Source organism: Pyrus communis, chromosome 11 (assembly GCF_963583255.1).
Source record: "Pyrus communis chromosome 11, drPyrComm1.1, whole genome shotgun sequence".
Classification (NCBI taxonomy): domain Eukaryota; kingdom Viridiplantae; phylum Streptophyta; class Magnoliopsida; order Rosales; family Rosaceae; genus Pyrus; species Pyrus communis.
Window position 1 is genome coordinate 11,817,125 of NC_084813.1, and position 18,741 is coordinate 11,835,865.

The window sequence follows — 18,741 nt, forward strand, 5'->3', positions numbered from 1 at the left end:
AGTACATTTTGCAAGAAAATGAGTGTGGGGGAGTAAAAGTTTGTTCTTAAGTTTGTATGTTTTGAGAGTCAAAAGAAAAGAAGAAAAAAAAAATTTGTGAAAAACATATGAAAAAGAAAAAAGAGAAAAGAAAGAAAGAAAAAAAAAAAAAAAAAAAAAAAAAAAAAAAAAAAGAGCTTGTTCCCCCTTGTTGTTCAAAAGTTGAGTTTTCATTCAAAAGTGAATTCTACGTTAATTCAAATGCTTTGCTCGCTATTTCTTTAAGAACCTTTGTTTTCCATATACCTTCTTTGTTAGCCAAACACCTTTAGCCCCGTTACACCCCTTTGACTTCTATCTTGATCGTTATGTGTTCAATAATGTGGAGTTTGAAATTGATATGAGCTTATGGAATCACTGGTTCTCATTCTAAGTAGTAGCATTCCATTCATGAGATCATATTCATGTCATTATCGTAAATCCAGAAAATGCTTTCCTTGTTATAACATATGTGAGTGTTCGTCTACATGTTTACATCAATCTTCTCACATATAACTAGTGTAGGGTGTGTAGTCAGAAAATCTGTGTGAAAAACGAGTGCATATCTTGTAAGGATTTGAGCAATTTCTCTAAGGCATGTTACTACATTCAAAACATGGTTTTAAATGCTTAATTGTGAACTAGTATATGGTGACTATGATTAAGAATGTACTTAAGTGTGAAGATGACTAAAATCTGTGGGAATGATGATTTTTAACGTGTCATGTGCATTGGAAATCCCTAAGACGGTTGTTGGAAGGTTTAGGTTGTGTTTTACTTGTTTTGTTTCGTTTGGTTTTGTTTTGTTTTTCTTTCTGTTTTGCTCGAGGACTAGCAAAAGATAAGTGTGGGGGTATTTGATAGGAGCATATTCATGCGACTTAAATGGCTTATTCTCGTGCATTTACGTTATGTTTCTCTAGTTATTTTAGTCCTTTATGCTTCTTTTGTGTGTTTTCAGGTTCTAAGGGCAAGGTATGCAAAAGGATGCCTTTTGGAGCCTTTTGGAGCAAATTAGAGATTGGAATGGATATCATATGCTTGGAGCCAAGAGGATGGACGAAATTAAAGACTTGAAGTAGGAAAGTTAAATCCTAAAAGACCTCATGTTTAAGCATCATTGAAGACTCCTACGCATTTTAGAACACAAAAACAACATTCCTTGCAACCTTAGGACATTGTCGTGTGTTTCCTTGTGTCTCCCTTCCTTGCCATGCAAGGAAGGGCTTTGTTCCCTATTTTAAACACTTAAAGCATTCATTTATCATATCATTCACTTATTATAAGCATTCACTTATCATATCATTCACTTATCAAACCATTCACTTATCACTTCCATTCACTTATCACTTATCACTTCCATTCACTTATCACTCACCACATATCATTCATTTATCACTTAACATATCATTCATTTATCACTTAACATATCATACACTTATCATAATCATTCACTTATACACTTATCATAATCATTCACTTATTCTTTCATCATTCAACCACCAATTCAACACATGCATTTCAAACCTTTCAACACCCTTTAATCATCTCCCTTTAAGTTATGATTTTATTTCCTAACCCTACATGCATTATTTATTAGCATCTTCACATGCATTCACACACACTTCACACAAACAAACAACTCAAAACCGTGAGCTCCCATTCCCTTATGCCATTTTCAGATTTCCACCCACTAACCTAGTCATCAACACATGCATTCCCTTCACATTCACCCACATGCACTCCCACTCTTTAATCATATGCACTCCCATCATAATTCCACCACCAATTCAGCCACAAAACATTATCATTGCACCACATTCAACCACTCCACATCCCTCACCAAGAAACCATTCAACACACACATGCATCCTGAAATTCTTTGCCATGCAATCACATGCATTTCCCTTGACATTTTCAGCCATCACACTTCATCATTACACCACCATTCACTCTTTAACCCACACACACTTCACACAAACAACATTCACATGCATTCACATGCATTTCCAACACAAAACATACTCAAAACCGTGGCCACCTTTGCATTTTCAGATTTCCAGCTTTCCCTTTTATTTTCCAGCTTTCATTCTTCATCATTGCAGCCATTCCACATGCAATTCTCCATCATTCCTCCACACAAACACCTTAAACAAATAGCCATATACATCTCCACTCCTCCTATAAATACCCTTGCATTCCCATCATTCAAAACATCTCATTCACAACACAACACACCACAAACACTTCCATTCCTTCTCTTTGCCGTGAGTCCCCTTAGAATCCAAAACCATCTTTCCATTTCCACCACTTCCCAACCCTCCAAACCACTCCTCTACCATTTCCATAATCCCCCAAACCTCACCTTAGACCTTGTGCTACAACAACGAGGAAGATAAGAGGGCCTAAACGTTCATACAATTCAAGTTTGAGTTGTTGGAATGTTTAGGTGTTTCTTTGATTTCAAAGTTTAAATTCAATTCTCTTTGTTTTGTACGTATGAGGAATGGAAGAGAAGAGTGCCTAAACGTTCATACAATTCAAGTTTGAGTTGTTGGAATGTTTAGGTGTTTCTTTAATTTCAAAGTTATGAGGAAATAAACCCCCCTTTAGCTAGGGGTGATTCGAAATAAATGTTTATACTTGCATTTTGATTTGATTACCTTTCGTTGGAATTTCATAAGTTTTGAATTCAATTTGTTTAACCGTTTGATTGATAACTTATTTATGAATGTTTATTAAGAATGCGCGCTTAATTTTCATGCATAAATATGACGCTAGAATATAAGTGAATTTCACCTAATCGTTATGAACTTATATTCACAAGTAGTGGAGGTTGCTTATAAACAATCGCGTTAAACGAATTCTTGGCATAAGTTTCATGCGTATTCCATAGTAACGAATGCCTCGTCAACACTTATAGTTTTCATAATGCTTAATGATCTTTGATTGTATCTTTATTGTGCTTTTCACGTAAAGGACTTTTGGAGAATGTGGTGAATTGCGTTGCGCTAACCCATCCAATTCATTAACTTAAGGAGAACTTGACGGTTAATTTAAGCGGACCTAATTAACCCGGGGCGTTGAGTTTCATAATTTATCGAAAGACCAACTGAGAATCAATCTTGTATGCAAGTGTAACATGTATGGAGATGAACCCTTTAGCTAGCATTCATCCATAAATTTCATATTTACATTCTGTCTAGTTTATTAACTTGTTTCGTTATTTCAATTTTCGTAAAAACCTCAATCCCCCTTTTGCTTTAATGTTCATTTTAGTTAGAATTCAATTTAGTTTGTGTTTTTAAAGCATTTTGAGTTTTTGGTTTGTCTTAGTGTTTTAAACTTTAATTTTGCATTCTTTGAGTCTAGTTTAGTGTTTTAAACTTTATTTTACGTTTTTGAGTCAGTTTCCAAGAGATTTGCAAGCCCTCCTAATCCCCGGTCTAGAACGATCCCTCACTTATCCATTCTACTACAATTGTCAAACGAGGGTTTAATTTGAGTGTCAAGTAAATCACGCATCACCAACAACCTTAACTACTCATGAATATAAGTTCCCAACGATTAGGTGAAGTTTCCTTATACCCTAGCATCAGATTTATGCATGCAAATTAAGCGTGCACTCTCAATTCATATACATAAACAAGTTTTAATTCAAATAGATAAGTAAATTGAATTCACCATTCATGAAATCACAACTAGAAGTAATCAAATCATAATGCAAATATAGCAATGGTTTCGAAATTCCCCCTTGCCAAAAAGGGGTTTAGTTCCTCATACTCACAAAACAAAGATCATTGAATTTAAACATTGAAAGCACAAGAAAGATTACACCTAAACGTTTCAGCAATTCCAGGTTGAATGGCATGCACAGCTAGGCTTCCCTTCCTCTTCCTTGCTGCGGCACAAGTTGTAGATGGTGGATTTGGGGGTTATGAACGATGTATTCTTGGTTAGGAGGATGAATGATGGCTGATTATGGTGGTAGGGTGTGGCAGGTTGTGTATGGAGGTGTATGGAGTGGATGGAGGATGAAGAATGGGGAATAGGGCTTGCGGCAAGGTGTTTTCTGTATAGCATAAGGGGTGGTACGAATTTGTGGCTGAAAATATGTTTATATAGTCCTGGGGTTAATTAGATTAGGGTTACACTTAGCAGATTTTATGGATTAGGGCCCTAGGGTTCGGCACAAGTAAGTTAAATCGACTTAGGAGAGGGTTTGGTCCAATTAGTTTCATAAAAGTATTTGTGTAACCCAAATCCACAAGGAATGAAGCCCTATAAATCAGAATCCATAAGGAAAAAGGCTTAGGAAATTCGTCCAAAATTGGGCCTTCTAGAAACTAGGTGTTTTGTGGTTGATTTTGGGTTTTCTAGAAGAGATAAAAGGGGGAAGGGTGCAGCACCCTTTTAGGGTTAGATAAGGCTTCTAGAAATCATGTTTTTAGGTCCACTTGCAGCTGGGATTAAGGTGGAACAAGATTAGGCTAAGATAGGATAAGATTTGGATAAGATAAGGTTGTTAGGATAAGTTTCCATATTTCTTGCTCTTTCCTTATCTTCTTTGTCTTGAACTTTCCTTTACTGATTTGTAGCATGTTCCTAGCCTCATTTGACTCCAAATTCGTCCATCCACCTTGCTCCATATACAAGCTATCCATTTAGTGCCCAAAACTGCTCCAAAATGCACTTTCTTGGTACTTTAACCCTTTGGACCTACAAACACACGAAAATGACTTGAAATACTACATTAACTAAGAAATAACAACACAAATGCGCAAGAACAAGCTAACTAAGTTGCATAAATATGCTCCTATCACCTAACCCTTTTGCATATGTATTGTAGGATTACCCCTTTTGAGCCTTTTCAAGCCGATTTTCTTTGTTAGCCACATTATCCTTACCTAGCCCAGATTAGGACTCCCCATACCCTTGTTCTTAAAGGATAGTGAAGCATGACTTAGATTGAATTCCTTTTGATTGACATATTGCAGAAAACAAGTGTGGGGGAAGATAATAGGGCACGGCAAAGAAGAAATTAAAGAAAAAAAAAGTCGTGGAAAAATAAAAAGAAAATAGAAAAGTGGTGAAAAGAAAGAAAAAGAGTTGAAAAATAAGTGAGAATGAACTCACAAGTGTTAGTTGTTGAAGAAAGGGTCCAAAAGTTTGAATTTGACCCTAAATGTTGCATGAATCTTCCCTTGTGTTTAAAAGTTAATTTCTGCCATCATGATAGGAGCATATTTATGCTACTTAGTTATGTTATTTCCTTACATTTAGTGAGCTAATTACTACTTATTATAGTGTTTTAAGCTATTTTCGTTTGTTTGTAGGTCCTAATGACAAAGTTGGCAAGAAAAGGCAATTTTGAGCCTTTTAGAGCAGTTTTGGGCTTATTATGGATAGCTTGTATATGGAGCAAGGTGGATGGACGAATTTGTAGTCAAAAGAGGTTAGAAACATACCACAAATCAGAAAAGGAAAGTTCAAGACAAAGAAGATAAGGAAAGAGCAAGAAATATGGAAACTTATCCTAACAACCTTATCTTATCCAAACCTTATCATATCTTATCCTAACCTAATCTTGTTCCACCATAATCCTAGCTGCAAGTGGACCTAAAAACCTAATTTCTAGAAGCCTTATCTAACCCTAAAAGGGTGCTGCACCTTTCCCCCTTTTATCTCTTCTAGAAAACCCAAAATCAGCCACAAAACACTTAGTTTCTAGAAGGCCCAATTTTCAACAAATTTCCTAAACCTTTTTCTGATGGGATTCTGATTTAAATTGGCCCTTTTCCTCTTGGATTGGGATTCTATAAGTCCATATCAGAAATCAATTGGGCTAGGACTTAAATTCCAAGCAATGTGCCGCACCCTAGGGGCCCTAATCACTTGTATCTGCTAGGTTTAACCCTAATTCTGATTCCTAGGGTTTTTGCCATGCTATATATATATATATATATATATATATATATAACTTAAGGTGCCACACCCCCCTACACACCCTAGGCAGCCATTCATCATTCAATTCGTTCATTCATTCACACACACACCATCCATTCAGAAAATACAACCTTGTGCCGCAAATCCTAGGGAGAAGAAGGAGTGCCGTGGCTTCCATAGGAGAAGGAGACTCTTGTGCCGCAAGGAATCTGCATCCATTGGAGACTTTGGGAGTTCTTTCTTCCCTCGTTTCGTTTCCATGTTTATTTTAATTTGCTTTTCAATTGTTATGAACACATGTAACTAAGTTTTTCTTAGTTAGAGGTGAATTCAAAGCCATGGACATATGTTTTATATGAATTGTTTTCCTCCAAATTTTGTTTCTTGAATTGTGAATGTGATTTACTTAATTGATTTATTGAGAACTTGTTCTTGTGTGTTGATTAAAGATGCATACTTAGTTTTCATACATGAATTTGATGCTAGGATATAAGGGAATTTCACCTAATCGTTATGAACTTATATTCACAAGTAGTAAAAATCACTAGTCATGATTGTATTAAGTAAATTCTAGGCAAGAGTATCATGCAATTCATAGTTACGAATGCCTAGTCAATGCTTAGGGTTTTCAAAAAGCTTAATGATCTTTGATTTTATCTCTATTATGTAGTTCGTGTAGGGAATTTGATAAGAATAATTTGATTGTCGATGCGTATTCCATCCAATTCAATGAAACTAGGAAAATCTGAAAGTTAATTTGTGTTTTTCACAATTAATTTGGGGCATTGTCATTCATGGTTTAAGGGGATAAAATCTGGAAATCAATTTGTGTTACATATGTGATAGGAGCATATTTATGCTACTTAGTTATGTTGTTCCCTTGCATTTAGTTACTTAATTACTATCTATTTTAGTCTTTTAAGCTATTTTCGCATGTTTTAAGGTCCTAATGGCAAAAGGAGCAAGAAAGTGCATTTTGAGGCTATTTGGAGCAGTTTTGGGCATGGATTGGATAGCTTAACTATGGAGCAATGTGGATGGACGAAATTGAAGTGAAGAGACGCTAGGAAAGGCTAAAAATCTGGAGAAAGAAGTCCAAATGCAAAGAAGATAAGGAAAGAGCAAGAAATAAGGAACCTTATCCAAATTTTCTTATCTTATCCAAACCTTATCCAACCTTATCTTATCTTATCCTATCCTAATCTTTTCCTACCTTAATTCCAACTTCAAAGAGGACTCCTTTTCACATTAAATCACCTAAATATCAAGTTCTAGAAGCCCTATTTTCATGCATTAAGTTTATGCCACATGTAACCCTTCTAGAAGTTCTAGAATCTGCCACAAGGACCATTCCTTGTCCTCCTTGGAATCTGATTGAAAGTATCCTTGTTCTTTGGTGATTTGGAGTCCTAATTCCTTTCCTTTTCAGCCCAAATTCGTGCCTCCCCTTCACCCTATAAATACTTGATGCCACAACATTCAAAAACCACCACCCTCTACCACAAATTCAGACCACACCATCCACCACACCTCAAGAGCCTAAATTTACACAAATCCCCATTGTTGGCAGCAAGGAAGGAAGGAGGAGCCACCTGGAGTGTTTCTAGGTGTATTCTATCTTTGTTTTTAATGTTTAAGTTTAATTATCTTTGTTTTGCGAACATGTGGAACTAACTTCTTTTTAGTTAGAGGTGAATTCGAAGCCATGATTACATGTTTTATATGAATTGATTATATCCAGTTATTGTTTCTTAAGGCATGAATGTGATTTGCTTATCTAAGTTATTAAAACTTGTTTATGTATGTGGGTTGGGGGTCGACACTTAATTCGCATGCATGAATTTGATGCTAGAGTATAAAGAGGGTTTCACGTAAGAGTTATTCACTTATATTCGCAAGTAGTGGAGGTTGCTTGTCACAATCGTGTTAAGTAAATCCTTGGTTTGAGTCTCATGCGTTTCATAGTGATGAATGCCTTGTCAATGCTTATGATTTTCACAAAACTTAATGACTTTTGATATGTATCTTTATTATGCATTTCATATAGAGAACTTGAGAAAGATAGTTTGGTTGTGATGTGTATTCCATCTAATTCAATGACATAAGGAAAATCTGATGGTTAGTTGTGCGATGCAATTAACTTGGGGCGTTGTCATTCATAGTCTAAAGGAATAATAACTGGAAATTGGTTCATATGCATATGTGTCATGTGTGGAGAAGGACCCTCTAGCTAGCTTATCACCCATAGTTTTCCCTAATTTCGTCCAAGTTGTTTAGAGTCTTTATAATCTGTTTGTTTTTACCTTAATTTCGTCCAAAATCCAATCCCCCTTTACTTTGTTGTGTCAATTTAGTTGGAATCTGTCAAACTTGTGTTTTTAAGTGTTTTGAGTCAAGTTAAAAGTAATTTTCGTCCAAATCACCTTTAGAATCTAGTTTGAGTCTTTTTTATTGTTTTATGCAGTTTTGAGTCTTTTTAGTTTATTTGGAGTCTTATAAGTCTAGTTAAGTGTTTTTAAGTTTAGTTTTGTGTTTTTAAGTCAGTTTAGAGTAGATTAGCATCCCTTCTAATCCCTGGCCTAAAACAATCCCTACTTTCATATACTACAATCATAGGGTTTTAATTTGAGTGTTAGAATATTTTACATCAATATGTGCATGTGTGGAGAAGGATCCTCTAACTAGCCTTTTTCCCATTCAATTCACCTAATGTAGTGCCTAATCTGTTTAGTTTACAATCTATCCAATTTAATTAATTTTGTCCAAATCACCCTTTAGAGTCTAATTTGAGTCTATTTGATTGTTTTATGTTGTTTTGAGTCTTTTTAATTTGTTTTGAATCATATAGGTCTAGTTAAGTGTTTTTAAGTTTAGTTTTGTGTTTTTAAGTCAGTTTATAGTAAATTAGCATCCCTAGTTAATCCCCGGTTAGAACGATCCCTACTTGCATATATACTACAATTGTCACAAATAGGGTTTAATTTGTGTGTCAAGATAATTTTCACATCAAATTTTGGCGCCATTGCCGGGGATTAGCAAACTTGCTAATCCCTTGTGTTTGTGTCGTGTCAAAGTGTGTCTTAAGGTCAAGAGTGTGGTGTGTTTATTTGTTCTTTCTTTTTGTTTTTGCCGTGACTTATTTCTTAGTGTTTGGTTGTGTGCCGTAACCTTCTAAGAGAGTTGCTGATTTGTTTTGTTTCCTTGTTCTAGGTACAAGTGTATGACTCGTAGTTCTCATCCTGTTTGTGAGAATATCTTAGAGTTTGATGACAATTTTGAACAAACTTTGAGAAGAAAGAGGAAGCAACCAGAACCTAATCCACCTAGTTCTAGTTCTGAGACCGAATCTGAAGAAGAAGAAGTGGAGGAAGAAGAACAAGCCATGGCTGCGGATAATCGAACAATCAAGGAGCTTTCTTCCTTGGGATTAGATAATGCACTGCCATTATGCATTCAATACCCTGGGGCGGCTCAAGGCAAGATCGATGAGTTCCAATTGAAGTCAAGCTTGCTGCATCATATTCCCAAGTACCATGGGCTGTCCATGGAAGATCCAAACAAGCATTTGAAGGAGTTTGAAGTTGTATGCTCAAGCATGACACCAATTAACGTCGATGGGAATATTTTGAAGATGAAAGCTTTTCCATTCTCTCTTGTGGAAAATGCCAAGGATTGGCTTTATGAATTGGCACCTGGGACCATTACTTCTTGGGAAAGCATGAAGAGAGCGTTCTTGGAGAAGTTCTTCCCTACTTCAAGAGTCATTCTCTAAATCCAACAAAGTCAAGGAGAATCTTTTCCGGCGTACTATAAGCGTTTTAAAGCCCTTGTTGCATCATGTCCTCAACATCAAATGAAGGAGGAGCTTATACTTCAATACTTCTATGAAGGCCTTCTTCCCATTGAAAGGCAAATGCTCAAAGCTTCGGCGGGAGGTGCATTGGTGGACAAAACTCCTATGGCAGCCAAGACCCTAATTGCAAACCGTGCTCTAAATGCACAACAATATGAAGGAATTGGGCAAAGGGACCCCCCACAGCCACAATTGCATGAGGTAAGTTCTCAATCCAACATTCAATCTCAATTAGCTAATCTTACTTCTATTGTGTCTCAGATGGCCGAAGGAATGAAGATACAAGGACCAATTGTATGTGGTGTATGTTCTATCCAAGGACACCATTCGGAAAGGTGCCCTCAATTGATTGAGAATGGGGGATGGGAGAGTGCAAATGCCATTGGATTTCCAAGCCAAAATCAGCCAAGGAATGATCCATATTCTAACACATACAATCCGGGTTGGAGAGACCATCCAAACTTCAACTGGAGGGAGCCTCAACAACCTCAACAACAAGGAGGCTTTAGGCAACAACCCCCGGGGTTCTACACCAAGCCATACGGCTCCAATCCAAACCAATCCCAAATTCGTCCAAAACCCTTTTAAGTGTTTTATTTACTTGTTTTTCTCTTAAATTCGTCCAAAACCCAATCCCCTTTACTTACTTGTTTCAAATCTGTCCAAAAGTGTGTTTTTGAGTCTTTTGAGTCAAAACCAATTTTATTTTTGTCCAAACTAAGTCCTAGAGTCTAAATTGAGTCTTTTGGATTGTTTTGTGTTGTTTTGAGTCTTTTAAGTTTGTTTCGAGTCATACAAGTTTAGTTAAGAGTGTTTGAGTTTGTTTAAGCGTTTTTTAGCATATTTTTGTATCTTTGAGTCAATTTTCATTAGATTAGCAATCCCTCCTAATCCGCGGCCTAGAACAATCCCTACTTATATCTATACTATAATTGTCAAAGAGAGGGTTTAATTTGAGTGCTATTATTTATCACATCAATAAAGGACTTGAGAAAGATAATTTGATTGTAGTGCGTATTCATTCAATTCAATGAAATAAGGAAAATTTGATGGTTAGTTGTGTGATGCATGATGTGAAAATTAACTTAACACACAAATTAACCCTCTTTTGACAATTGTAGCGTATAAATAAGTAGGGATCGTTCTTAAACCGGGAATTAGGAGGGATTGCTAAACGCTTTAAACTAACTCAAATAAATAAAACAAGTTCACAAGACTCAAAATAAGTTAAAAACACTCAAAACTGCCTAAAAACACAAACTGGGCAGATTTGACTCTAAACACAAACTTGGACGAAATTTGGTTCTAACTTGACTCAAAACACTCAAAAATACAATCTAAAACATATTTTAACTATTTAGACACTCTAGAATAAATGGGGATTTGATTTTGGACGAAAATAAAATAAACAAAACAAGAAATTAAACTAGGCAGATTTGGACGAATTTGATGGAATTAAGTGGATGATGGGATAGCTAGGAGGTTTTTCTCCACACATGGCATACTTGCATACAAAACAATCTCCAGTTGCTTATTCAATGAATTATGAACCTCAACACCCCAAGTTAATTAGGTACGCTTAAATTAACTCTCAGATTTCCCTTAGGTCATTGAATTGAATGGAATTAGCGCATTGCAATCAAATTATTCCTCAAAAGTTCTCTATATGAAAGCGCATAATAGAAAAACAATCAAAGATCATTAGATTCTATGGAAATCATAAGTGTTGACGAGGCATTCGTAACTATGAAAGCGCATGATCCTTATGCCAAGAATTCACTTAACATGATTGTGACCAACAATCTTAACTACTCATGAATATAAGTTCCCAACGATTAGGTGAAGTTTCCTTATACCTTAGCATCAGATTGATGCATGCAAATTAAGTGTGCACTCTCAATTCATATACATAAACAAGTTTTTAATTCAAGCGAATAAGTAAATTGAATTTACCATTCATGAAATGACAACTGAAAGTAATCAAATCATAATGCAAATATACTCATGGTTTCAAAATTCCCCCTAGCCAAAAAGGGGATTAGTTCCTCATACTTGCAACACAAAGATTATTGAATTTAAACATTGAAATCATAAGAAATATTACACCTAAACGTTTCAGCAATTCCAGGATGAATTTGATGCACGGCTAGGGCTTCTCTTCCTCCTCCTTGCTGCGGCACAAGGTGTGGGTGGTGGATTTGAGGGTTTTGAATGGTGTGTTCTTGTTTAGAGGGATGAAGGATGGCTGATTATGGTGGTAGGGTGCGGCAGGTTGTGTATAGAGGTGTAGGGAGTGGATGGAGGATGAGAATGGAGGCTAGGGTGTTGCGGCAACAAGGTTTCTGAATAGCATAAACGGTGGTACGAATTTGTGGCAGAAAATATGTATATATAGTCCTAGGGTTAATTAGATTAGGGTTACAACTTAGCAGATTTTATGGATTAGGGCCCTAGGGTTCGGCACAAGCAAGTTAAATCCACTTAGGAGAGGGTTTTGATAGGAGCATATTCATGCGACTTAATTAGGTTGTTCTCGTGCATTTATGTTGTGTTTATTTAGTTATTTTAGTGTTTAAGGCCACTTTTGTGTATTTTCAGATTATAAGGCCAAAGTGTGCAAGAAGATGCAAATTGGAGTATTTTGGAGCGGAAGAGGAATGAATGAGTTGAAGACTTGAAGAAACGACGAATTCCTACTCCAACGATGAATTCTTACCAAAACAAGGTTTCCTACTTGAAGTAGGAAAGTTAACCCTAAGTTTCCCATTTTGGTAACCTTTCCTAAACTTAAACGTCCGTATTTTCTAGCCACTTTGACGGCCTTGTAGGCACTTTAGGACACAAAACCAAGGCCCTAGCCCAATTACACAACCTTGCCATGCCTTAACCCTAATTCCCTTCCCTTGCCGTGCAAGGGGGGGGCACTTTTGTCCAATGTTGTGCAATTAAACCCTATTTCCCTCTCCTAACCTAACCCTAGCCGTACCTTGCAGCCATCCCTTTAATTTCTGATTTAAATCCCTTATTCTAGCAGCCTTTAATTTAATTTTAGTTAATAAAAATAAGCTAGGGTTTGAATTTCTTAAACCCTACACATTTTTACAATTTAGCCGCACCCTAGGGGGGGGTTTTAGTGGATTCCTTTCAGCCACAAAAACAGGCAGCCACCATCCCATTTATTTGCTTCCTTGGGCGGTGCATTCCATGATTTTTTTCACCCTAATTGACTTTGCCGCAGCCACCATATCCCAATATATTATTCAGCCATTAACCCTTTTTTAAAAAAACCTAGCCGCAAATCCCATTCACCTTTTTCTCCATTCCAGCCGCAAATCCCATTCACCTTTTTTCTCCATTCCATCCGCAAATCCCATTTCTTTGTCCTTTAGCCGCAGCCACCCTTCCATATTTCTCCAATTTCCCATTATTGCCGTGCCTTCTTCCACACCTTCCCCACCATTGCCGCACCACTAAACCTCCATAAACCCAATCCCAAAACCAGAAAAACATCCAAAACTCACCTAGACTTTCACTGCCGCAGCAAGGAGAAGAAGAAGGAGGGCTTAGACGCGCAGAAATTCAAGTGGATTCGTTGGGCGTTCTAGGTGTAATCCATCCTTTGTTCTTTATGTTTAAATTCAATTTTATTTTTCTTGTTGTGAACATGAGAGGCTAAACCCCTATTTAGCTAGGGGGTGATTCGAAACCATGTTTATGCTTGCAATATGATTTGATTACTTTTGGTTGGAATTTCATGAATGGTGAATTCAATTTGTTTATCTGTTTGATCGATAACTTATTTATGTTTGTTTATTGAGAGTGCACACTTAATTTTCATGCATGAATATGACGCTAGAATATAAGTGAATTTCACCTAATAGTTATGAACTTATATTCACAAGTAGTGGAGGTTGCTTATAAACAATCGCGTTAAATAAATTCTTGGCATAAGTTTCATGCAATCATAGTAACGAATGCCTCGTCAACACTTATAGTTTTCATGATGCTTAATGATTCTTGCTTGTATCTCTATTATGCAATTCATGTAGGGAACTTGTGGGGAATGCTTTGGGTTGTCGCATGCAATCATCCAATTCATTAACTTAAGGAAAACTTGACGGTTAATTTAAGCGGACCTAATTAACCCGGGGTGTTGAGTTTCATAATTCATCGAAAGACCAACTGAAAATCAAATTGTATGCAAGTGTGACATGTGTGGAGAAGAACCTTCTTGCTAGCATTCATCCATACTTTCATCACATTCATATTTACATTCTGCCTTTAAATTACAATTTGTGTATTTAGTTTAATTGCGTCAAAACCTCAATCCCCTTTACTTTAATGTCTAATTTAGTTAGGAAGTGTCTTAGTTTGTGTTTATAATTGTTTTGTATTCTTTGAGTCTTTTGATTTGTTTTAGTGTTTATTTGTTTAGTTTTGCATTCTTTGAGTCTAGTTTAGTGTTTTTAACGTTTGTTTTACGTTTTTGAGTCAGTTTCCAAGTGATTTAGTAATCCCTCCTAATCCCCGGTCTAGAACGATCCCTACTTGCATCTTTACTACAATTGTCAAAAGAGGGTTTTAATTTGTGTGCTTAATTAGTTTGCATCAAATTTTTGGCGCCGTTGCCGGGGATTAGCAACTTTGCTAATCCCTTGGTTCTTTTCTTTTTGGTTTAGTTGTTTTCGTTTTAGTTTCTAACTTAGTGTTGTTTTCTTTGTTTGTTGTTACTTTTGATATTTGATTTAGTTCTCTTTCTTTGATTTTAGGTACTAGAGAAGTAAGATATGGATTTTGCTAGCATTCAAGCTCAATTGGCAAATCTTACTTCTCAATTGTCGCCGTATGCCGAAAGGACCACAATGCAGAGTGTCCCTACATTTGGTGCTTCATATAGGCAAGGATTTCAAGCCAAACAATGTCCACAAAGAGATTGGAGGGATCATTCGAACTCTATGTGGTGGGAAGCTCAACAAGTTCAACGTGAAGCATATTGGCAGCCATATGAGGAGTTCTATTCAAGACCTATGCAGCCACCACAACTTCATATGCAATATGCTCAATTAAATTCAAGTTCGTCAATAGATTATAATCAAATTCTTAATGAATTAAATTCTTTGGTGCAGGGGTCACAAAATCAAGCCAAGGAGGCTCAACAAGAAGCATATTGGCAACCATATGAGGAGTTCTATACAACACCTATGCAGCCACCACAACCTCCCCCACAACAATTCCAATCAAGTTCAAGTATGTCCATGGATAATGATAAAAATTTTCAATTACTAACCTCTTTGACGCAGGACGAACAAAATCAAGACAAGAAGTTGGGTAAATTGGAGGAGCAAATTGGGCAGATTATGGAGTTCATGAAACAAATTCAAGAGCAATGTGAACTCTCCAACTCAACTATTGAAAACTCGAAGGAAGATTTTGAAATCCATAATGCTATCACTTTGGGAAGTGCTATGGAGGTTGGAGCTGACCTAAAAATGTCCAAACATAGCCTAGAAGTGGATGAGGAGCTGCTAATTGAGGAGGAGGAAGAAGACATGCACACGGCAAGGGTAGAACAACCCTTGCCGCAGCCCCCTAAGCCCTCTAAACCACCCACCACAAGTAAGGACGTCCCAATTTCGTGTTATTCTGATGTTATTCCACCCAATGTCCCTTTTCCTAGCAGGTTTTTGATTCCCAACCAAGAAGAGAGTAAAAAGGACATCGTGGAAGCCTTCCCAAAGGTGCAGAATGCTATTCCAATTCTTGGTCCAACACAGCAAGTTTTAGATGGTGTTGAATTCTTCAAAGGACTTTGTACACCAAGAAGAATGATTCAAGAGAAGGTAGTGGCTGGAGAAGATATAGAAGGCATCAAAGAGGACATATTTGAAACTACAAAACCCAAAGAAGTTGAATTTGATGACATTGGACAAGTCATAACCATTACATGCAATCTGGCCAAGTCCAATATCCCTGAAACTTTCAAAGGAGTGGTGTTTGTCATTGAGTTCTTGTCGGACAAAACAAGTAAGTCATCTTCTCCAAATTCCACTACATTTTATACTAACTGGCTGATTTTGATGAATCAGGCACCTACACTAGAATTCAAACCAATGCCGGTTCACTTCAAGTATCACCTTCCATTCAAGGATCCATTCTATGCCGTGAGCCCTAGTGGAGATTAAAAGAAGGTTTCGTCCGGCTGGAAGACGTTAAAGCAAGCGCTACTTGGGAGGCAACCCATGCAATCAACAAAGGACGAACTTGGGAATCGCTCCACACTCAGATTTGCGTCCCTAAACCCTTTCCTTTGTTGCTTACTTTATGTTATGTGTAATGTGATCAATTGTGTCTAAAACATTGAGGACAATGTTTAGTTTAAGTGTGGGGGGGTAACATTCTGTTTTGAGATATTTTTGCATGAAATTCGTAGGGTTTTACCACCTAACATGTCTAAACTTGTTTCCCACTGTTTTTAAGTGTTTTTAAGCTATTTTAGAGTGTTTTAGAGTATGTTGACTTAAAAATCCGAAAATCCCATAAAAATTTGAAAAATTGCTTTGAAAACCCCAAAAAGAGTTGTTTTTGTGTGTTTGTTTGTGTCGTAGGTTACCTTCCAACACAATGATGAGGATTTGGTTTTTAATTGCATGATGGTTAAAGAAAGTTACAAACATGGATGGACGTTTGATATACTCTTTGGTTTATGCTTGTTTGTAGTTATAGTTTACGAATTCACATGTAATCACAAATGATAAAAATCAGTTTTTGTAACATGCTTGAAGGAATGAACTCAAACTAACGCTACATCCCAGTGAGACTTGAGCCTAAACGTTATTTGGAGAGTTAAAATCTGTGCATTATTGTTTTCTAAAGTCGTTGCATGATCTCATTATTCATTGCTTGGTTACTACTTAGAAGGCGTTTTCATCACTTAGTTCCAAATGCTAGAACTCATGCCCATTTCATTCAAAGCATGTCATTGATTTGCATAACACGTATTCAAGATGAAGTTGTGTAGTGACCACCACTAAAAGCCAAATAGCCATGTGTCCTTAACTCATTTTGTGTTTAAGTTTAACCCCATTGAGCCATGTTAGCCCATGTTCTTTGTTAACCCACATTATCCTCACCTAGCCTAGATTAGGACCATCCGTACCCTTGTTCTTGAAGCATAGTAAGCATGAATGAATTCCTTTTGATTATGGTGTTGCAGAAAATAAGTGTGGGGGAAATAGTATTTATGTGAGTTGATGTGCCATAGGCACGGCTAGAAAAAGAAAAAAAAAAAAAAAAAAAAAAGAAAGAAAAAGAAGTGAAAAAGAGTTGAAAAGTATTGTTTGTTGAAGTAAGGGCCCAAAACAATGAATTAGGCCCTAAGAGTTGTTTGAATCTCCCCGATGTGTCTAAAAGTTGAATTCTGCATTCTAAGTGAATTCTAAGTCTTAATTTCATTACTTTGCTACTATTGCTTAAAGAACTTTTGTTTATCCCTACCTTTCCTTGTGAGCCAATACCTCAAGCCCCGTTACAACCCTTGACTTCTATCTTGAGTGTTGTGCATTTCAATTGTGGAGATTGAATTTGGTATGAGCATATGGTGTCACTGGTTCTCGCATCTAAGTAGTAGCATTCCATTCATGAGATCATATCTAAACACGTTTAATTACTCCAGAAGTTGCTTTCTTTGTTATAACGTATGTGAGTACTAGTCTTTCATGTTTACATCAATCTTCTCACATATAACTAGTGTAGGGTGTGTAGTTAGACAATCTGAGTGAAAATTGAGTGCATAACTAGTGAGGAATTGAGGGAATTCTCTAAGGCATGTTACTACATTCAAAATGTGTTTTATTTGATTAAATGCGAATTAGTGAATGGTGACTATGATTAAGTATGTGCTCGAGGGGAAGGAAGACTAAAGGCTATGTGAGTAATGATCTTTGACATGTCATGTTTCATTGGAAATCCTTGAGGCAAACGTTGGAAGGTTTAGGTTATGTTTTCTTTGTTTTGTTTCGTCTTGTTTACTTTAGTTGTTTTGTTTTGCTCGAGGACTAGCAAAAGTTAAGTGTGGGGGAATTTGATAGGAGCATATTCATGCGACTTAATTAGGTTGTTCTCGTGCATTTATGTTGTGTTTATTTAGTTATTTTAGTGTTTAAGGCCACTTTTGTGTATTTTCAGATTATAAGGCCAAAGTGTGCAAGAAGATGCAAATTGGAGTATTTTGGAGCGGAAGAGGAATGAATGAGTTGAAGACTTGAAGAAACGACGAATTCCTACTCCAACGATGAATTCTTACCAAAACAAGGTTTCCTACTTGAAGTAGGAAAGTTAACCCTAAGTTTCCCGTTTTGGTAACCTTTCCTAAACTTAAACGTCCGTATTTTCTAGCCACTTTGACGGCCTTGTAGGCACTTTAGGACACAAAACCAAGGCCCTAGCCCAATTACACAACCTTGCCGTGCCTTAACCATAATTCCCTTCCCTTGCCGTGCAAGGGGGGGGGGCACTTTTGTCCAATATTGTGCAATTAAACCCTATTTCCCTCTCCTAACCTAACCCTAGCCGTACCTTGCAGCCATCCCTTTAATTTCTGATTTAAATCCCTTATTCTAGCAGCCTTTAATTTAATTTTAGTTAATAAAAATAAGCTAGGGTTTGAATTTCTTAAACCCTACACATTTTTACAATTTAGCCGCACCCTAGGGGGGGTTTTAGTGGATTCCTTTCAGCCACAAAAACAGGCAGCCACCATCCCATTTATTTGCTTCCTTGGGCGGTGCATTCCATGATTTTTTTCACCCTAATTGACTTTGCCGCAGCCACCATATCCCAATATATTATTCAGCCATTAACCCTTTTTTAAAAAAACCTAGCCGCAAATCCCATTCACCTTTTTCTCCATTCCAACCGCAAATCCC